At 52.5% G+C, this 22,106-nt stretch overlaps 1 long non-coding RNA gene across 2 annotated transcripts in view; it reads left to right on the top strand.

The window, feature by feature from the left end:
* Window positions 1–22,106, top strand: part of LOC133057880 (uncharacterized) — a 157,593-nt gene that overhangs the window by 116,277 nt on the left and 19,210 nt on the right. For both annotated transcript variants that reach the window (XR_009693116.1, XR_009693115.1), the window contains exon 2: window positions 16,238–16,328. This is a non-coding gene — a long non-coding RNA (uncharacterized LOC133057880). The remainder of the gene's footprint in view (window positions 1–16,237; window positions 16,329–22,106) is intronic.

Below are 22,106 nucleotides of genomic sequence, written 5' to 3' on the forward strand. Positions count from 1 at the left end.
CGTGGCAGTGTGGGAGGTGGTCCTGGTCACTGGCAAAGCTGCTCATCTTGTGACCTTGTCAGGTTGGCGCTTTCTGCAGAGGGGCTCAAAAGGGTGAAGGGTTTCATCACCCACCACAGCATGCCTTTAGATTGAGAGTCTGCATCTGGTCATGAATTCTCAGATGCCCACAAGCTGGGAATTTTGGAGACTTCTCCAGGCATCTTTGAATAAACAGAGCCTTCTGGTTCAAAGTCCCAGTTGGTGTGAATGTTTGTGCAAGAGGCTCGCCGGCATTTTCTCCAGGAAGGAGAGTGAATCCTCAGGAGGCTCTGAGGTCTAGCTGGTAACACCTGTGCTGGGACACCCATTTTCTAAACCCGACTTTGGCTTCACCCGGGTCCTCCTTTTTATTCCAAGGCTGAGCCTCCGTATTTCACAGCTGGAGACTGGCTGAGGGTAGATAACCAGGGAAGAGAAAGCAGTGAGCAGATACCTAATTTTATGCAATTTGCAAAGATGCAATCGTGGCAAACATATAAAAATGTATATAAACACAGATGGTGTGGAGGGTTTTGTTTGTTTTGGGGGTATTTTTTGTCATCTGTGCCCATCTCTAAATGAACACAAATTCTTCTGCAAGTAAGTCTGTATTTCCTGCCCTGTAAGGAGATTCAGGGATTCAAAATACAGTTGACAAACTAGCAAACTAACTTAAGAGGAGGTATGAGTTTGTGTATTAAAAAGTAGAGACATCACTTTGCTGACAAAGGTCCATCTAGTCAAAGCTATGGTCTTTCCAGTAGTCATGTATGGATCTGAGAGTTGGACCATAAAGAAGGCTGAGCACTGAGGAACTGATGCTTTTGAACTGTGGTGTTGGAGAAGACTCTTGAGAGTCATGTACTGCAAGATCCAACCAGTCCATCCTAAAGGAGATCAACCCTGAATATTCATTGGAAGATCTGATGCTAAAGCTGGAGCTCCAATACTTTGGCCACCTGATACGAAGAGCTGACTCACTGGAAAAGATCCTGATGCTGGGAAAGAGTGAGGGCAGGAGGAGAAGGGGACGACAGAGGATGAGATGGTTGGATGGCATCACTGACTCAATGGACATGAACTTGAGCAAACTCTGGGACAGAGTGAAGGACAGGGAAGCCTGGTGTGCTGCAGTCCATGGGGTGGCAGAGAGTCGGACATGACTTAGTGACCAAACAACAACAACAACATCTGCAGCAACCTTATATCCAAGTGAGGTCCTCTGTATAATAGGCTCTAGTTTCATACACTTCATCAGAACTGACTCAAATGCTTTCCTTTTTATGGCTGAGTAATTGTGTATATGTACTAGTTTCTTTATCCATCTGTTGGTGGACATTTAGACTGCTTCCATGCCCTAGATATTATAATGGACATTGGGGTACATGTGTCTTTTTAAATTCTGAGTCCCTTGGGTATATGCCCAGTAGCGAGATCGCCAGATTCCTATTTTTTTTCTCAACAGTCCCTTGACCTTATGGTGCAAAATTTTGCCCGTTATTCATTGGAAATAACATGGAATGTGATGGTGGTAGAATCGTTCAGCCCCAGGTCTTCCTTCATATAAGGCAGTAGAATTATCTTCCTCAGCAGAGGAGGTTTGGGGAAGCGGGATTTCTTAAGGTGGAACTGAAAGGTTTTATGTTAATCCCACAGCGTGAAAAGATGAGTGGGGATGGACCGTGCCTTCAAGGGGCATCCAACCTCCTAGGGATAATCTAATAGTACAGATATAACTGGGAATTTACAAGAGTGTGAGATAGCTGTGGAGTCTCTGAACAGGCAGGTGGAAGGACTGGAGTGTGTACCAAGTGTTTCTGGAAACTAGTGGTGCTGCAGTTTCTACTGACGCCTGTGCCTACGTAAATGGAAATGCCGCCCACGTCTTCTGAAACTAGGGTGACAGGCGCACCTGATCTCTGCCCCAGTTCTGGGCTTGACCCTTCAGCTCCTTAAGTTGATAAAACTTTGCTTGCTCGTGTTCCGGTATAAGGCACAGCTTGACAGCCTCTGTGTGTGTGTGTGTATGTATGTGTGTATATGTGTGTGCATGTGTGTGTATGTGCGTATGTATGCATGTGTGTAGGTGTGTGCATGTGTGTATGTGTGTACGCATGTGTGTATGTATGTGTGTATCTGTGTGTATGTGTGTGCATATGTGTGTGTCTGTATGTATATGTGTGTACTATGTGTTCGCACGTGTGTACATGTGTGCACGTGTGTGCATGTGTGTACATGTGTGTGCACACATGCGCGTATGTGTGTACATGTGCGTACATGTGTGTCTGTATGTGCATGTGTACATGTGTGTACATGTGTGTGTACTGTGTATGTGCGTGTGTGCTGTGTGTGTGCGTGTCTGTGCGTGTCTGTGTGTGCATGTGTACGTGTGTATACATGTGTGTGTGCTGTGTGTGTGCTGTGTGTGTACGTGTGTGTGTCTGTGTGTGCATGTGAACATGTGTGTACATGTGCGTGTACTGTGTATGTGCGTGTGTGTGCTGTGTGTGTGCGTGTGTGTGTGTCTGTGTGTGCAAGTGTACGTGTGTATACATGTGTGTGTACTGTGTGTGTGCTGTGTGTGTACGTGTGTGTGTGTCTGTGTGTGCATGTGTACGTGTGTATACATGTGTGTGTACTGTGTGTACGTGTGTGTGTGTCTGTGTGTGCATGTGTACGTGTGTATACATGTGTGTATGCTGTGTGTATGTGTGTGTGTGTCTGTGTGTGCATGTGCATGTGTGTATACATGTGTGTATGCTGTGTGTGTACGTGTGTGTGTGTCTGTGTGTGCATGTGTACGTGTGTATACGTGTGTGTGTACTGTGTGTGCATGTGTGTGTCTGTGTGTGCATGTGTACGTGTGTATACATGTGTGTGTGCTGTGTGTGTATGTGTGTGTGTCTGTGTGTGCATGTGTACGTGTGTATACATGTGTGTGTGCTGTGTGTGTACGTGTGTGTGTCTCTGTGTGCATGTGTATGTGTGTATACATGTGTGTGTGCTGTGTGTGTACGTGTGTGTGTCTCTGTGTGCATGTGTACGTGTGTATACATGTGTGTGTGCTGTGTGTGTACGTGTGTGTGTGTCTGTGTGTGCATGTGCATGTGTGTATACATGTGTGTATGCTGTGTGTACGTGTGTGTGTGTCTGTGTGTGCATGTGTACGTGTGTATACGTGTGTGTGTACTGTGTGTGCATGTGTGTGTGTCTGTGTGTGCATGTGTACGTGTGTATACATGTGTGTGTGCTGTGTGTGTACGTGTGTGTCTGTGTGTGCATGTGTACGTGTGTATACATGTGTGTGTACTGTGTGTGTGCTGTGTGTGTACGTGTGTGTGTCTGTGTGTGCATGTGTACGTGTGTATACATGTGTGTGTACTGTGTGTGTACGTGTGTGTGTGTCTGTGTGTGCATGTGTACGTGTGTATACATGTGTGTGTGCTGTGTGTGTACGTGTGTGTGTCTCTGTGTGCATGTGTACGTGTGTATACATGTGTGTGTGCTGTGTGTGTACGTGTGTGTGTGTGTGCATGTGTACGTGTGTATACATGTGTGTGTGCTGTGTGTGTACGTGTGTGTCTCTGTGTGCATGTGTACGTGTGTATACATGTGTGTGTGCTGTGTGTGTACGTGTGTGTGTGTGCATGTGTACGTGTGTATACATGTGTGTGTGCTGTGTGTGTACGTGTGTGTGTGCATGTGTACGTGTGTATACATGTGTGTGTGCTGTGTGTGTACGTGTGTGTCTCTGTGTGCATGTGTACGTGTGTATACATGTGTGTGTGCTGTGTGTGTACGTGTGTGTGTCTGTGTGTGCATGTGTACATGTGTGTACATGTGCGTGTACTGTGTATGTGCGTGTGTGTGCTGTGTGTGTGCGTGTGTGTGTGTCTGTGTGTGCAAGTGTACGTGTGTATACATGTGTGTGTACTGTGTGTGTGCTGTGTGTGTACGTGTGTGTGTCTGTGTGTGCATGTGTACGTGTGTATACATGTGTGTGTACTGTGTGTGTACGTGTGTGTGTCTGTGTGTGCATGTGTACGTGTGTATACATGTGTGTGTGCTGTGTGTGTACGTGTGTGTGTCTGTGTGTACGTGTGTATACATGTGTGTGTGCACGTGTGTGTCTGTGTGTGCATGTGTACGTGTGTATACATGTGTGTGTGCTGTGTGTGTACGTGTGTGTCTGTGTGTGCATGTGTACGTGTGTATACATGTGTGTGTGCTGTGTGTGTACGTGTGTGTGTGTGTGCATGTGTACGTGTGTATACATGTGTGTGTGCTGTGTGTGTACGTGTGTGTCTGTGTGTGCATGTGTACGTGTGTATACATGTGTGTGTGCTGTGTGTGTACGTGTGTGTGTCTGTGTGTGCATGTGTACGTGTGTATACATGTGTGTGTGCTGTGTGTGTACGTGTGTGTGTGTGTGCATGTGTACGTGTGTATACATGTGTGTGTGCTGTGTGTGTACGTGTGTGTGTGTGCATGTGTACGTGTGTATACATGTGTGTGTACGTGTGTGTACGTGTGTGTGTGTGCATGTGTACGTGTGTATACATGTGTGTGTGCTGTGTGTGTACGTGTGTGTGTGTGTGCATGTGTACGTGTGTATACATGTGTGTGTGCTGTGTGTGTACGTGTGTGTGTGTGCATGTGTACGTGTGTATACATGTGTGTGTGCTGTGTGTGTACGTGTGTGTACGTGTGTGTGTGCATGTGTACGTGTGTATACATGTGTGTGTGCTGTGTGTGTACGTGTGTGTGTCTGTGTGTGCATGTGTACGTGTGTATACATGTGTGTGTACGTGTGTGTACGTGTGTGTGTGTGCATGTGTACGTGTGTATACATGTGTGTGTACGTGTGTGTACGTGTGTGTGTGCATGTGTACGTGTGTATACATGTGTGTGTGCTGTGTGTGTACGTGTGTGTACGTGTGTGTGCATGTGTACGTGTGTATACATGTGTGTGTGCTGTGTGTGTACGTGTGTGTACGTGTGTGTGTGCATGCGCACCTTGTATGCTCTGTGCAGTCGGGCTGTGTCCAGTTTCTGCATCAGGCTCCAAGCCACCTTGGAGCAGTCAGTGCGTGCATGTTTGTGTGACAAGTCGCCTCAGTCGTGTCCGGCTCTTTGTGACCCTGCGGGCTGTGGCCCGCCAGGCTCATCTGTCTGTGGGATCCTCGGGGCAAGAGTACTGGAGTGGGTTGCCACTGCCTTCTCCAGGGATCTTCCCAACCCAGGGATGGAACCTGCATCTCTTACGATGCCTCTCGCGTCAGCAGGCGGGTTCTTTACCACTAGTGCCACCTGGGAAGCCCCCAGGGGGTCAGACGTGTGTCTGCTCTGTGCTCCGTTACACACGTGCCCTTGTGTGTGAACCTCTACCCTCTTAGAGGACCATTTAGCCCTGTGTCTGGGGCTTTCTGAGTCTACGGCAGGAGGGCTGATCTTCTCTTCTTTTTTGCTCCATCCCCCCAGCCTTCCTCCTGGGTCATCACATCCATCCACAGCTGGAGGGTGTGGGGCCTGGGTCCCAACAGGTCCCTTGTCTCCTCAGAAGCCTAGAGAATGAGACGGAGGTCCATCATTGTCTTACCTCTGACCTCCAGGTTTAAGAAACTGTCTAAAATCATACCCCAAACCCAGCCTGGGAACCGGTGGTGTCAGACCATGAATGGGGCCAGGCTGGGTCCCTGCACTGCTGGGTCCCGTGAGGGGCCTGTCGCCCTGGGATCCGGAAAGCCAAGTTAATCAACCATCTGATCTCTCCGGCCCCGAGTCTGAGCTCGCGGCTTTGCCATCAGCCAAGCCTGGCAAAGAACGTGTCATATTATGGGGCTTCAGGAATTCCTTTTGATATTTTAAAATATCTGCACATTCTTCTCCTGGTCTCAGTTAAATAACCTCTCTTCTGTTAGGGTTTTGTGATAAACCCGAGGAAACCTGCCCCCGTTGCCCACACTTGCCTTCCACAAGGAAAATAATCATCTTTCCTGCTCACAACTTGCCTTTCTTCTGAGATGGCCCAGCTCCAGCCTGCCCGCCCCGGCCCCCCGCTGGGTTCTTCCGTGTCCCCAGACATCCCGGGGAGACAGGAAAAGGATGCAGATTGTCCTGATTTTGCTGATGGAAATGATACAGCAGCAGGAACGCAGGGTCGGGGCTGGGCTGCCCCGGGCTCCCACGAGGGCCTCTGGCTTGCTCTTCTGGTTCTGGGCTCAGCCAAGCACCTCCCAGCGGCCTCCTTCAAACGTCGCCTCTGCCACGCATTCTTGCCTTCTCTCCTCGGTGGTTAATCGATCACCTTTTGCCTGCCTGCTTTGCAGGTGGCTATGAACTACGTTCTCATCACCGATGCTCAGAAAAGTGTTAAAGACCTCTTGTGCCCCAGACGGTACAGCTAAAAAGTGGCAAAGTTGTAATTCACACCTGGAGAGGCTGAATGTCTTTGTTTCCACTGAGCCAGGTGAACTCTGGCAAATGACACTGCCGCTGTTCTCTGCTCCCCTGCCGGGTGACCTGTTTGCCACCAGGGCGGTGGAGCTGTGCTCTCGCCTTGCCCACAGTCGGCGTATCATGTACGTGCGTAAACACCAATATGTAACATTTGTTGTTGTTGTTCTTGGGTCACTAAATCCTGTCCTCCTCTTTGTGACCGCATGACTGCACTGGGCTTCCCTGGTGGCGCAGATGGTAAAGAGTCTTCCTGCAGTGCAGGAGACCCGGGTTCGATCCCTGGGTCGGGAAGATCCTCTGGAGAAGGAAATGGCAACCCACTCCAATATTCTTGCCTGGAGGATCCCATGGACAGAGGAGCCTGGCAGGCCACAGTCCATGGGGTCACAAAGAGTCGGACACGACTGAGCTTTGAACTTTTGAACTTTTTTTGGACTGCAGCACACCAGGCTTCCCTGTCCTTCAGTATCTCCCAGAGCTTGCTCAAACTCATGTCCATCGAGTCAGTGATGCCATCCAACCATCTCATCCTCTGTTGTTCCCTTCTCCTTTTGCCTTCAATCTTTCCTAGCATCAGGGTCTTTTCCAAAGCCAACTTTTCCAGAGTCAGCTCTTTGCATCAGGTGGCAAAGTATTGGAGCTTCAGCTTCAGCATCAGTCCTTCCAATGAATATTCAGGACTGATTTCCTTTAGGATTGGCTCGTTTGATCTCCTTGAAGTCCAAGGGATTCTCATATGTTACATATTACAAATGTTATATGTAACATATAACACCTATAATATAATCTATAATATACACATAGATTATGTAACATATCCATATATAATGAGGGATTCCCTCATAGGTCACTTGGTAAAGAATCTGCCTGCAGTGCAGGAGACTAGAGTTTGATTCCTGGGTTGGGAAGATCCCCTGGAGAAGGAAAGAGCAACCCTTTCCAGTATTCTTGCCTGGGAAATCCCATGGACAGAGGAGCCTGGTGGGGTACAGTCCATAGAATCGCAAAAGTCGGACACGAGTTAGCAACTAAAATCATGTCATATGTATCACAAAACGCGAGCATCATTTGTTTTCAGGTTCTTATTTCTGCTCTGGGAGCGGGGGACCTGTCTCTCCCAGTTGGCGTTGTTACCACCTAGTCTAAAAACACAAGCACATGGTAGGTGCCTTGTCCACATCAGACCGCCCCTGTGGTGTGCGGTGACTTTAGGTAAGGTTCGGGCCCACCTGTGTGCTGTGTTTTCTTGTTATAGGGTTGCAGGGAGGCTTCATGTGAGTTTCTTTTTTTTTTGTTAAGAAAGCCGCTCCTCTGCCTTCTCCTTCACTGCCACTGTCGGTGTCCAGCGTCCACCGGGCTGACTGGCCACGGCGTGGCCCTGAGGAGGGGCTGGGGGTGAGTGTGCCCCCAGCTACAAGCTCCGTGCCTCACCCTGGCTGTTGTCTGCCTGCCCAGGGCCCGCTGGGGCCCTGGGGAGGGCCCTGCAGTGCTCAGTCCAGCCGTCGAGGGAGAACTCCCTGCCTACGGGGACAGGCTTCTGTGTGTCACATGGGAGCATGAGTGCCTTCGGTTCCCAGAATGAGCCGTGTCCCTGGGGCTCGGCTGGGCCTTGGAAGGACCTCGGGCCTCCCCGGGAAGCAGGGTGCTGGGTGACCCGGCCCCCCTGCTCCGGCCAGCCAGGACAGGTCCAGCTCTGCTTGTGCTTAGCACGAGGGCCCTGGGTCCGAGTTTGTTTGCGAGGAGGGGAGGCATTTAAATGATCACACGTAGTAACATTTACTATGCTCTGGACACTGTCGGAAGTGCTTTACCAACGTTAATTCATTGACCCTTCCAACAGCCTTCGAGGGCGGTGCTGTTCATATTGTTGTGCCGACTGCTGGCAAATGAGGAAACCGAGATCCAGACAAAGTCCAAGTTGTATGTGACTACTCACGCGGTCCCAGCTGATGCTGGGAGCTGCTGCTTTAAGAAAGAATTTGGAGAACCGTGAAGGGTCTTCCCTGCGGCCCCCGGAATCTCAAGTTGACTGAAAAAGCAACAAAGGAAGCTAATGGCTGGGCGTTGGGGAGGGGAAGACAGAGAGAAAGTGGAATCAGATCCTTTGGCCACTTCCATCGTGACCAGCCCAGACAGCAACCCCAGGAGGTGGGGGCTTCTTTGTCCCCCAACCACAAGGCATAGTGCTTAAGTTGGGATTTGCCCATCAGTAAATCAAGGTATGTGAAAAGTGAGCCGGGGAACTGACTGTTTCCCCATTTTTTTTTTTTTATTAAAACAAACAGCACCGTGAAATGTCAACCTGTTGGTCGTTTGGAAAGTTTGCGGCATGGAAAGGCAATTGCCCAAATGACTTTTTAAAAGTATGAGAATGTGCCTGGCTGAACGTTTTTTAATTAACGCCTCAAGTTAATGTTAATAACTATTCATAGCTCGGCGAGCTGGGTTTGGGGTGGTTGAAGGAAAATTTGGTATCTCTGGCAGAGGTGCAATGTTGACCTGGCTGGCAAGGGGGCTGTCAGCCGCTTTCGCAAACCTCAGGGACCTCGGGGCCCATGTGGGCCCGTTTGCAGTCAGGGTGTGGGCTTACAGAGCATCACTAGATCTTTCTTGCCACCCAGGTGGTCCCTGGGACTCAGGTCTCCCCAGATATGCCCACCCCCAATCTGGTGAGCAATCCTCTCAAGGGGATTCTTAAAAAAAAAAATGTTGCTTGGGGTCACACCATTTAAACTTACCTCCCTGATTTTCTGTGATCTCATTTTTCCTTAAAATATCTTTGGAAAAATGTTTTTGAGTTGAGCATTTTGTTTTCCATTCAGACACGGTGGAGCTGACACACGGGGGCCAGGGCTGGGCGGGAGGGCGGGGCCCCGGGACTCGCACACCTTTGCGGGCTGGTCCTTAGCAGGCTGGGGGCGCGCGGGGCCGCAGTAGCTGCTTCATTCCTGCCCGAGGATGCTGCAGCTCCAGGTCACGGGTGGGTACACGCCGTGTGCGGAAGGTGTCCCTCCAGGCAAAGATGTGATTTTAAAAGAGAAAGCTGGAAACACTTCCGGTGATTTTTTAAAATATATTTTAAATTGGGAGATAGTTGCTTTACAATACTGTATGTAAATTTCACACTGTATGACCGTGTGAGCCAGCCACAAGTACACGTGTCCCCTCCCCCACCCCTCCCCCACTCTCCCCACCCCTCCCCCACCCCTCCCCCACCCCTCCCCCACCCCTCCCCCACCCCACCCCCAGGATCGTCACAGCACCGGGCTGAGTGCCCTACACAGCAGCTTTCCACTAGCTCTCTGCTTTGCATAAGGTAATCTATGTGTCCCAGGGCTCCTCTCTTTCATCCTACCTTTTCCTTCCACCGCTGTGTCTACAGGTACATTCTCTATGTCTGCGTCTGTAGTCCTGCCCTGCAAAGAGATTCATCAGTACCATTTTTCTAGGCTCTGTATATAAGCGTTAATATATGATGTTTGTTTTTCTTTTTCTGACTGACTTCACTCTGCCTAACAGGCTCTCTGTTCATCCACCTCGCTTCAACTGACCCAAGTTTTCTCCTCCTAATGGCTGAGTAGTGTTGCATGGTGTGTATGTGCTACAACTTCTTTATTCATTCCTCTGTTGATGGACAGCTAGGTTGCTTCCGTGCCCTGGCTATTGTACACAGTGCTGCAGTGAACACTGGGGCACATGTGTCTTTTTGAATTACGGTTTTCTCAGGGTACATGCGGGCTTCTCAGGCGGCACTAGTGGTAAAGAACCCGCCTGCCAATGTGGGAGACATAAGAGATGCAGGTTCAATCGCTGCGTTGGGAAGGGCCTCTGGAGAAGGGAATGGCAACCTACTCCAGTATTCTTGCCTGGAAAATCCCGTGGACAGAGGAGCCTGGTGGGCTAGAGTCCATGGGGTTGCAGAGAGTCGGACACGGCTGAGGGATTAACGCACACACACAGGGGTACAGGCAGAGGTGACTCAAGTGTGAGTCATCGCTGACACCTGGAAGGTCAGGTGAGACTTGGACTGGGCTTGGACAGAAGGTCTGGGGAGGGGCAGCACAGGGGCGGTGTTGCAGGTGGGGCAGCGAAGGTTAGCTAAGATGCCTGCAGCGCAGTCCTGAGCAAGGCTTGAGCGAGAAGAGGACCCACATGCAGACGGCCTCTGATTCTAGTCTCCGCGATAGGAAGAAGGCAGTGGAAACCACTGACAGCGACTCAGCGGAGTCTGACTGAGCTCACTGGTATTTTGGGATGATAAACTGGAGAGTTTTGTAGAGTGGACTGGAAAAGGAAAGTCTGAAGTCAAGGCGCTCCGATAGGGGGTTATCGCAACAGTGGAAGGCAGAGTAACAGGTTGCTTTCTGCTTCACCCCTGGAGCTGGAGGAACTTGGTACAAATGTTGACTCAACTTCTCATAGCCACCTGACCTTGGGCAAGTGTTAAGTCTTTCTGTACGTCAATTACCTTATCTTTCGTAGAGGGATACTAATATTCATTCATTCATTCAGCCAAAAGATATGATACCCATATCGTACGTATCATACAGTGTGTGCTATTCATACAATGGAGAACAAAACAGACAGGCTCTCTGCACTCCAGGATCTAGTAGCAGAGGTACAACTGAAATGAAATAAACAAACTCAGTCATTTCCAATGAGGTTAAGTGTGCCGTGATGGGCACAGCTGAGTTGTACCACTTGGGTGGCCGTGTGATACAGCCATTGTGGAGAATGTACTCTTGGAGAATGTGCTGTCCAAGCAGCAGGAACTTTGGAAGTTAAGGGAAGTGGTTCCACTAAGGAAACAGCAGGTGCAAAGGCCCTGAGGCACCAAAGAGCTTGGAGCTTTCTAGCCCGGAACTAGGGCCAGGGATAGGGAACGAGGTGAAGGATAGTGAACGCAGTGAGAAGGGATACCAGAGGAGGGCATACCACATGTGAAGGGCTGGGACACAATCGACCATAAATGACATTTTTATTATGGGAACATTTTGGACCTGAGGTTATCATGGCCATGGGGAGATAACAGAAGATGGACTGTGAACAACCTTAGCAGAAGGACCAGCTGGAGTTGGAGTGAGTAACTCAGCGTCAGGGCAGGGCTGTGCGTCTGGGTGATGGGGAGAGTGAAGCTGAATTCACTGAAGTGAGGAGCTCCCCAGGGGAGCCCGGCTGAGGGGAATGGAAGAGGTCCCATTCGTCCTCGAGAATTGTTGATGACTTGGCAATCAGTGACCAGCCTGCCCTGTGGGCAGCTGGGCTTAGGGAAAAAGGTTAGACGCAGGGTTTCAGGGAATCTTTAAGGAGGAAGGGAAAGGGTGGCAATTCAACTGACTGGACCTGGGTGCCGACCGGGGTACATCTGCTCCCTCTCAGCCAGGCGCGCAGAGGGGAGCAGACTCTTGCTTCCAGGTTGGCCCCTGCAAGCTGCGTCGTGGAGCCGGGGTCTGTTTGCAGCCAGGGGTTGGGTAGCAGACTCCAGGCAGTGGTAGGTCCTGAACTGAAATGCGGATGCCGTCAGGGAGCCCTCTGTCTGTGATAGGGCAGGTATTCGGAAAATGCCACAGAGCAGGTCTGCTGAGCCCTGGGGCTGCAGCCTGTCAGTGGGGCAAGGACTCCTAGTCAGATACACAGGCCAGGCCAGCGCTGACCGTATCCTTCAGGGACATCTCAGGCTGCCTCTAAGATCACCCCGAGGCCCTGACTTTCCGGGGCTGTCTGACTTCTGGGCTCACCCTGGACGAGCGAGTCCCCAGGGTGCCCTTGCTGAATTGCACCTCAAACCCCAAACTTTGGATCAGGCTAGCAGCCGCGACCCCCAGTTTCCAATTCATTTTTGATTTCACAAGCCATTCTGCAAATTCTGTCTTGACTTTTTTTTTTTTTTTTTTAATGGCATGGATAGTTTTATTTCTGGTTCAAGACGATGAATATCCCTTGCACATTTATTAGTTTTTAAACACCATGGCATTTTGTTTCTCTACCAAACAAAGCCTGTTCATTTTAGACCCACAAACATGAGAACACAAATCACCCATCAACTTACTTACCCTGAGATGACGGCTGGTAACCTTTGCTTTCTTTTTCCAGATTTTTTTTTCTTAACCTATGCAATTCTGTAATTTCTTTTTTTTTTAGAATAGTAGTAAGAGCTAGCACTTATTTATTACTTACTACAGGCCAGGAAATAGGCTAGGCAGCTGAACACATGGTTTAATTTAGTACCAATGAGCACAGCCTGTGAAATGGAGACCAGCACAGGCCTCAAATAGAAATACTGTAACGGTGGTGTCTAAGAGGCTTTCTAGGGGCGGCAGGCAGAGAAAGGACTTTCCACACCCCCCCAACCCCGCCCCGCAGCAAGAAAATGAAAAGAAATAAATGAAAGTGTTAGTCACTCACTTGTGTCTGACTCTTTTGCGGCCCCATGGACAGTAGCCCGCCAGGCTCCTCTGTCCATGGGATTTCCCAGATAAGAATACTAGAGTGGGTTGCCATTTCCTCCTCCAGGGGGTCTTTTCCGACGCAGGAATCCAACCTGGGTCTCCTGCATTGCAGGTGAATTCTTTACCATCTGAGCCACCAGGGAAGGCTCACAAGAAAATTAAAAGAAATAAGTAAGAAAACTTTAATCCTAACCTGGAGACAAATCCCAGTAAGATCTAGGTTAATTTTTCCTGTGGATCTAACCCTCAAATTCATGGTATGGATTTGCCAGATCAGGTGATATAACTGTCTTTTCTGGGCCTAGGTGCAGTGGATGCTCGGTGCTTACACCCTAGGGGCTGAGGGCGAGTGTGTGAACCTCAGAGGTGCTGCTCTGCCCTGCCAGGCGATGTTGCTTCCACACGAGGAGGGGAGAAGGTGGCTACTGGGGCATCTGCCTGCTGAGAATCAAGCCCAGTGCTCCTGGGGTGGAACCACCCAAGTCGGGGGCAAGTCCATGAGCAGCAGTTGGGGGAGCGTCTTCGGGCTGGGGTGGGGGTGGGGGGGATTCAACAGAGGGTCTCAGGGAAGCCTGGCAAGTTGACTGCCTGAAGCCAAACACAGCTGAACTTTTTAGCGCACCAGAAAGTTCCATCTCCTTTGTTGTTTCCGTTCTAAGTCTATTTGAGAGTAGGGTTCTGATGCTTGCAACAGAGTCAAAACTAGCAAACTGACCCCTCAGTCAGAGAACTTGTTTAAATCTAAGGGGAAAAGAAAGACTGGCAGGTTGGGCAATTGGAAGGAAATAGGTAAATTCAGGGCTGAATTAAGATTTTTATGGCCTCAGGTACTTTTATCTTTGGGAGCTCCTTCCTACCTGTAAAAGTCAATCAAATCATAATGATATTTTATGCCTTCATGAAAGGGTGGCTATAACCCAGGCTGGATTCATTGTTTTGTAGGCATTAATATTATTGTCAAAGCTCCTTCTGATTTTAAACAGAAATTGCAACCCCCCTAAAAGTGTCCTGAGACCTGGACTTGTGCCCACTGGGTGTTGGCCTTAGGTAGATTCCTGGGAACTTCAAAACCCCTTGTTTTAAAAACCCAGTGCCAGGACCTTAATCGGGACCCATCACAACCACTGGGGATGGGACCCAGGTTTCAGTGTGATTTTTCCAGCTGCCCGGGGCCGGGGAATGGTGATTTCAGTGAGCAGCCGTGTCTGGGGACCCTCAGTCCCCGCCTCATCTCACCGTAGGATTTAAAGAAGACCCCCTCCCTTAGGTTCCCCTTCCCTCCTTCCCCAATATCTGCTCCTGGCTGGACTGAGATGTCATGGGGGCAGGGTAAGTTTAGATCCACTTGTGTGACATTTCCCATCTCCCCTGGAAGGCCAGTTGGATTCATTTCCACTCACCCAGGTTTGAGCTTGATGGGTTTATCAGATGCTTTCCACCTAATAAGCTGAACATGGGTGGGGCATCGGGGTGGCTTTGCATAAAGTACTAAGGAACAGAAGTCCATTCTGGACACTGGGGTTGGAGTTGGAGAGTATCTTGCTGTTTTGTGCTTATGCTGAGTCATTCAGTTGTGTCTGACTCTTTGGGACCCTGTGGACGGTAGCCCACCAGGCTCCTTTGTCCATGGGATTCTCCAAGCAAGAGTACTGGAGTGGGTTGCCATTTCCTCCTCCAGGGGATCTTCCTGACCCAGGGACCAAACCCTCTTCTCCTGTAGCTCCTGCATTGGAGGGGAATTCATTACCAGTGAGCCATTCCAAGGTGCTCACCTTCGAAGCCCCCTCTTGCTGTTTCGCTTGCTTCTTTTCAATGAGTTTTCTGGCACGTGTGAGTTGCAACCCCACTGACCATAGCCCACCAAGCTCCTCTGTCCACGAGGTTTTCAGGCAGGAATCCTGGAGTGGGTGCCCATTTGTGGGGTTACCACTTCCTTCTGCAAGGGCTCTCTCAGTCCATGGATTGAAGTCACATCTCTTGCGTCTCCTGCATTGGCAGGGAGGTTCTTTACCACTCGCACTGCCTGGGAAGTTGGTCCTGAGATGAGTTCCTGGGTGTGGAGAGGAAGCCCGCCCAACAAACATGTGTCCCCGGGATTGGGCGAGGGGTGCTGGAACACTCAGGGACCCAGATCCGGTGGCTGCAAAGAACTGGCTCGGCCCTGGAACTCGGAAACTCTAGAAACGAGTGCACGATCCAAGTCCCGCTATGATGTGTGTGCATCCAGCGAGGAACCAAACGCCACCCAAACAACGCTTTCTCTTATGAGCGAAGGTTACAGGTTTTCTGTTTCAAATCTGATGGTATTGTTTCCCCCTCTTCTCTTTCTTCTCTCTGTTTTCATTTGCCAGCCTAAGGATCTCCAGTGATTTCTTTGAGCCTAATGATGGGGAAGCTGAGAATAGAGCTATTTTTTTAAAACACCTTTTGAAATACTACTCTTGGTTTCTGAAGTAAGTTGAACAGGGGTCGAATTTAAAGATTAAATATCTATTTTTTTGCAGCAACAGCAACTACGCTGATAACTGTGCCCATTTGCTCAGGAATTCTGTGGATGGTGTGGAATAGCCTTGCTCTCTAGAAACCCACAAAGGAGTCAAATTAGTAAAAGCATAGCTAATATTTGCTGAGTGCACATCAGGGGCTGAGCACAGGGCTAGGTGTTCCTGGTGTGTTATCTCATTCAGTGAATCCAAACATACCATAAGATGGGAACATGTGAAAATTCAGAAATAGCATCATAGGAATCTTTGAGCAAAAGGCTCCCCAACTCAGGACTGTGGCCGCAGATCATCTTTGTAGAAAAGGTCAACTGTGGATTTAAAACCCGGTGCTCTGTGACAGCCTGGAGGGGTGGGATGGGGTGGTTTGAGGTCTGAGGGAGTTTCAAGAGGGAGGGGATGCGTGTGTACCTGTGGCTGGGTCGTGTTGATGTATGGCAGAAACCAACACAGTAGTGTAAAGCAATTATCCTCTGATTAAGCATAAATACATTTAAATGAAAAAAATAAATTTCGTCGTAATTTGAACACAGTTACTATCATGTCATACCCACTGTGTCTAGTTTGTTCTCGGTCTGGTTTATCATGCGGATAACCTGTATTTCTTTTGAAGGCTTTCCTCAGTTTGCCACATACACGACAGATAGGAAATGGATTTCTCCCTTCGTTCTGATTCCACACAGCTGTATGCTTATTGAGTCCCTAGAAGCCCCTGTGTCCCTGGGAGACTGTCTGGCATTTGTCTGAAGCTTGAAGTTGAGCGTCATGGTCCTGTTCCCTGGTGTAAATCTCCCCTTCTTTTTCCAGGTGAAATCAGAGGCTTGTGGCTGACCTGAAGAGATGCTTCAAGCCAAGAAAGCAGGACAAGATAAAAGGCAAGCAGCACTTGAAAATCAAGGTACAGCCACAGCCCTGAAGCTTCTCTGGCTTTGGGGGTTCTTCTCTTTTCATGTCATACCTGGTTGCCTGGGCATCCCTACACGCCTGGGTACCAGCCCCGCATCGTGACTGGCAGGCAGGAGCCATCAGAGAAGGTCCCGAGACTCAGGCTGATAAATTCTAACAGTCGTCACGATTAATTCAGGCTAGGCTGTACCCTTCAGGGCTCTTACTGAGATGGACGCCCTCTTACCTCTTACAAGCCAAGCCGATCAGTCACGCTGGACCAAACCTGCAGGGGAGGAAACTGAGACCCCGTCATTTTGCCCAGGCTGCACAGTTACTTAGCGGGGGAGCCAGGATGTAAAGCCAGAGCCTGCACCGGTGTGCTGTGGTCTCTTTCTATTCCGAGGGACAGTGAACTGTCCCAGTCGCCCGCTTCCCAGGTGGCGCTAGTGGTAAAGAAGCTGCCCGCCAGTGCAGGAGGCGTGAGAGATGTGCGTTCAATCCCTGGGTTGGGAAGATCCCCCAGAGGAGGGCCTGGCAGCCCGCTCCAGGATTCTTGCCTGGAGAATCCCATGGACAGAGGAGCCTGGCAGGCTACAGTCCACAGGGTCACAAAGAGTTGGACGCAAGTGAAGTGACTCAGCACGCACACGCACTCCAAGACTGAACTGTGGCCACCCCCGCCTCTGTGCTCCCCCACCACCTCCCAGGTGCCCGTCTGTATGCCTCGCCTTCTCCAAACCCCCCGCCCGGAGGACCCCGTGGCCGCGGTGGTCCCCACGGCTGGCGCATCGCCTTGCTTCTGGGACCTCACCGGGCCGCCCTGCCTACCCCGCTGGGGCCTGGAGGGCCGGTGAGGATGTGGCGGGGCTTGTTTGCCCGGACTGGGGTGTCTCGTGTATCCCACCCTCTTTGTCGCTGCTCCTGGTAGGATCTGCTCAGACGGGGTGCTCAGACGATGGTGTGGATTACCTGGTGGGAGGCTGGGCCTGGGAGGGAGAGTCCGTGGCTTAAACTGTGCTTTAGCTGCTGTCTGGGCTCGGGTGACTGGCAGGCTGCGTGTGGGCGGTGGGGGGGCAGGGTTAATGAGTGACTCCAGGGGATTTCCAGGTGAGCTGTGGGCACGGCCTTTGAGAGCAGAGCTCTCCGCCTGAGCCAGCCTTTTCCCTTCCCTTCTCTGGTTGATGCCCCACCCCCCCCACCCCCCCCGCCCCGGCCTGAATGCCAGTTCATTCTATGAGAGGCACAGCCTCTCTGCCCCATTCTGATGGCAATGATGCCCCCTTTGGTTTGTTCGTTCGTTCGTTCATTCATTCACTCATTCATTCATCAAACAGATCCTTGTTGGGTGTCTGCTGTGTGGTAGGGCTGTTCTAGGCAGATAACACTACCCTGCTCTCACAAAGCTTGCCTTCTGGTGCTGGGCAGGGGAGGGTCTGTAAGAAGCAGCAGGTATAGTAAATAAATAGATTATCTAGTACAGAAGGCGGTGATGGCATTGTGGCAAGAAACAGCAATAGGGGCATTCGAGTGTGCTGCTGGGCTGGGTGGGGAGGGCAGGGTGAGGCCCTGAACAGGGCGGCCGCCTCCCTGAGAAGCTGACGTCCGAGCACACACTTGGGGGAGCGGAGGCGGCAAGAGCCATCTGCGGGCAGCAGCTCTGTCAAGGTCAAGGCCAAAGCAGGGGTCGGCCTGGAGTCTGTGGACAGGAGTGGGGGTGCCCCGGGCGGGGGCCCAGGCCGGGGGAGCCTGGGGGTGGGCGAGTGGGCGTCCCCCCGAGGGCGCTGGGAGCCAAGGCGGGCTGGGAGCGGAGGCAGGCTGGGAGCCCGCCCCCGGGGCTCAGCCTCAACAGCTGAGCCCTCCTCACTCAGCAGAGGCCCTCACGTTGGGGTTGGGACTTAGCCCGGGGGTCAGACCTGCCTCATCCCTGCAGGGGGAGCCCCCGGGGGTCACTCGGGCAGGCCGCAGACTGGCCAGCAGAGACTGGTAGTGATGGAGGAGAAGTAAAGGAAACGGGAGAGATCACAGGGCTGGGATTGACCTGCGTCAGTACACGTGCTGCTGACAGTACGGGTAAGACAGGTGACTAACGGGAACCTCCCGTAGAGCGCGGGGAGCTGCAGTCGGGGCTCTCTGCTGACCTGAATTGGAAGGAAACCCAAACATGCAGGCATTGGGTGTCTCTGGTGGCACAGTGGGTGTGTGTCCGCCTGCCAGTGCGGGGGATGTGGGTTCCATCCCTGGTCCAGGAACGTTCCCTGTGGTGCAGAGCAGCTGGGCCCATGGGCCGCAACTACGGAGCTGGCACGGAGCAGCCGCTGCTTTTCTTTACTTTTGGCTGGGCTGGGTCTTCCCTGCTGCGCAGTTTGCTCTAGCCGCCGTGAGCCAGGCTCCTCTCTAGCTGCCCTGTGGGGACTTCTCATCCTGGTGGCTTTTCTTGTGGCAGAGCTGGGCTCTAGGGCTCACGACTTCGGTCCTGGAGGCGCTCAGGCTTAGCTGTTCTGCGGCGTGTGGAATCTTCCCGGACCAGGGATCAAACCCGTGTCCCTCTTCCTGGGCAGGCAAATTCTTAACCACTGGACCACCAGGGAAGTCCCTGGAGACACTTTCTCACCCGTCACCTTGGACTCCTTTACTTCCAGACCCAGTGGCCTGGGGAGATGAAGGCAGATGGCCCAGTGGCCAGGTCTGTGGAGCAGTAGTCACAAACAGTAATATTAGAATATTGCCCACTCGCATGGATTTAGCAGACTTCCTCTCAGCGAGCAGTCTGCTCACTGCCTCTGAGCCCCGGAGGCTCCTGCGTGAGATCATCAGGAGGAAGACCTGTTTTTACAGATGAAAAATCTGATGCCCCGGGGGAAGGACAGGCTCTTTGCCTGGGTCCATCCATCATGTGTGTGTGTGTGGCGGGTGGCGGAGAGGTGCGGATGCTAAAATGATCATTCCTGCCATAACTGTGATTGAAAGGGAAGCCAGGCGCTCGCAGAGAACGGAGCGAGTCCCAGTTCTGAGCGGCCCTGGGGATGACCTCACCCGGGAGGGGGGGTGACAGGAGCCATCCAGAGGACGCGGCGACGGAACTTCCCCGCGGGGCCCCAGTCTGAGTCACCGTGGCTCTGGTCCCTGCATCAGGCCGCATCCCCCAGGCCTCCCACTTCACCCCGGGACATCGCGGTCACCGGCCAGGCCTCATGACTCACGCGGTCCCCCGAGCCAGCCGCCAGGGGTGGAGTCTGCCCCCTCCCCTCTGGCCTCGGTCCACTCGGGGCCAGGGACGCAGCTGCGATGTGCGGGACGTGTGTGTGGCAGGGAAAGCACCTCGCCCCCTTCAGGGGTCAAGCCAAAGCCGCGGCGGCAACCAGTGAGTCTCAAGACGCAGTTTGGAAAGTCCGGAGTGCTCCGTGGAGCGCAGACAGCTTGCAGCCCTAGCTCTCAGAGCCCTTGGGGGTGGTTTGAGCTAACCGTACCTGAGAGGTGAGGAGTAAACAAAACTCCCCAACAGGGAGCCCCACTTCGGGGGCTCCCCATCTTGACAAACGAGTTCACCCAGAAGGCCAGCGGCGGGCAGGGTGTCGGGTCCCCCCCACACACACACCCAGAGCTCAGCCTTTCCTGTCCTTGCCCCTCCTCCACGCTTCTCATCTTCTAAGGATAGAAATGGTGTCATCTTTTCTCAGTCTGTCAGTCTCACACCTGCGGACAGCCCCTGGCCAGGAGACAGCCAGTCACTGTCCAATTTGATGTCATCTCTGTTTACCGTCTGTTTTAGAAACCAGGTAGTCGGAGGGACTTTTTGAGAATGAAAAAAAAAAAGAAAAAAAAATGTAAACCCCCAAATTATTTCAGTGAGGCTTTTCTTTTCTTTTAACTGTTGTGTTTTATTTTCATATTTTTCCTTTTCCCTCTTTAACTTTGTCTTTTTAATTACAAAAAAAAATTATTTTGTAGGAGAGACCGTACATGAGTGGGGACAGAAGGGATGTGTGAGTTTCTTTTCCCCGGGTGAGTGTTATTGGATGTCTTTCCAGACCATTCTTCCTAAAAGGTTTACTCCACACCCAGCACAGGAGCCTGCCTCCAGAATCGTGGCCTCGGTGGCCAGTGCTGCCTCCCCCCGACGTAGGAAGTAGGAAGCATGTTAACAGCCACGGGACTCGGTTTTCATACCTTCGGTCCCTGTTGGTCCCCAGAGGGAAGCTGGCATCGCCTCATGGTTTCGGCCTTTGATTCATCAGTTCTGGAGTTTTCCACCTCTAGTCTGTCTCCAAAGAGGGTTGGGAAGGTCGGAGATGGCTGTCAAAGGTCAGAGGTGACGCCAGCTCACTGGTCCTCAGGCCTGCAGGCACACCTGTCGGGCTATCTGTCCGGACTCCTGGTGGGTCACGTTTGCGACTCGCTGAGCTGTCCCGGGCGTGGGGCGGGGCGCGGGAGGGCTGGAGGCTGGGTACCAGGGACGCTGTCTGCCCTGAACCGTGGTGGTCGGCCGCAGGGGCCCCACAGACCCGGGAAACAGGTGGTGCCCAGGACGGGGTGGGTGCTCCTCAGCCGAGCTGGGAGAGCTGGTGCGAAGCTCCGCTGACTCACTCTGCCAGAGCCGACACAGGGGAAGTGAATCACCTTGGGCCCTGAGCGAGCACTCCTAAGTCCGGGCCGCCAGCACCTGTCTGGGGCGCGGTTAGCTCTTCACGCTGCCAGTCAGGGTGCCATGGGAACCTGCCGCTGGCCCAGCTCGCCGCGGGCTGCCTGACTGCTCACGGCTCCCACACTGTCTGCTCCCCGCTTCAGCCTCCTTTCCCGCCCGACCCCGCGTACAGAAGAGGCCGTGGACATCTTAGCCCCAGCACCTCTCCCGAGGGGCCCCTTGGGGTACAGATGCCACGGAGGACGAGGCTGAGGGGAAGCCACAGCCGGGGGATCGGCCCAAATCCAGGTATCCTGTGATCCCCTCCCCGCCCCGTGGCTGCCGCCTCTGTGGATCTGGTTGCCGGGCTCGGTCAAGCCTACTGGGCATGGCTGCGGGCGCTGTGGGCGATGTCGTCCAGGGACCCCACGGAGGAGGACCTCTGCCGCCTCCCAGGGCACCCCCTGACCCGGGGCCGTGACCTCGGGCCCGGCTGCCCTGTGACCCCAGAAGAGGGGGACTGTTCTTGCTGCGCTCGGCTCCAAGGCAGCCCACCCTGGCGGAGGCTGCTGGGCCCAGCTTAGGGAAACAGAGGGTGCTTCCAGGGCCCGTGGGGGTGCCCTGGTGTGTGAGTCCAAGTGAGGCAGCGAGGCGTTCAGATCAGCTCTGCTCTCTCCTTTCTCTCCTCCGTGCCCAGGAAAGTGCACGGTACACAGCCTCTCCCCCCCGGCCCCGAGAGCGCACGTCGCACTCTTAGGGGCAGCACTGCCCGGGCACAAGCCTCCCCCCACCGCCCCCAAAGGCAGTGCTCTTCCCCTTCCGCCCTCAAGCAGGAGGACGGAGCTTGATGGAATGGGAAGAGGTGGGAACTTCGGTGAGTTGGGCTCCCGCTGTCCTAAAAAGGCAGCAGTTCCCAGGCAGAGGAGACATCTCCTCGCTATCTGGTGCCAGTCCTGTAAAGCCCTGGGCTTCCCAGGTGGTGTGCGGTAAAGAACCCGCCTGCCAGTGCAGTCCACACGGGTTCCATCCCTGGGTCGGGAAGATCTCCTGGACGAGGAAATGGCAACCCACTCCAGTGTTCTTGCCTAGAGAACCCCATGGACAGAGGAGCCTGGCGGGCTGCAGTCTATGGGGTCGCAGAGAGTCGGACACGACTGAACAACTGAA

This window comes from Dama dama, chromosome 5 (assembly GCF_033118175.1).
Source record: "Dama dama isolate Ldn47 chromosome 5, ASM3311817v1, whole genome shotgun sequence".
Lineage (NCBI taxonomy): Eukaryota > Metazoa > Chordata > Mammalia > Artiodactyla > Cervidae > Dama > Dama dama.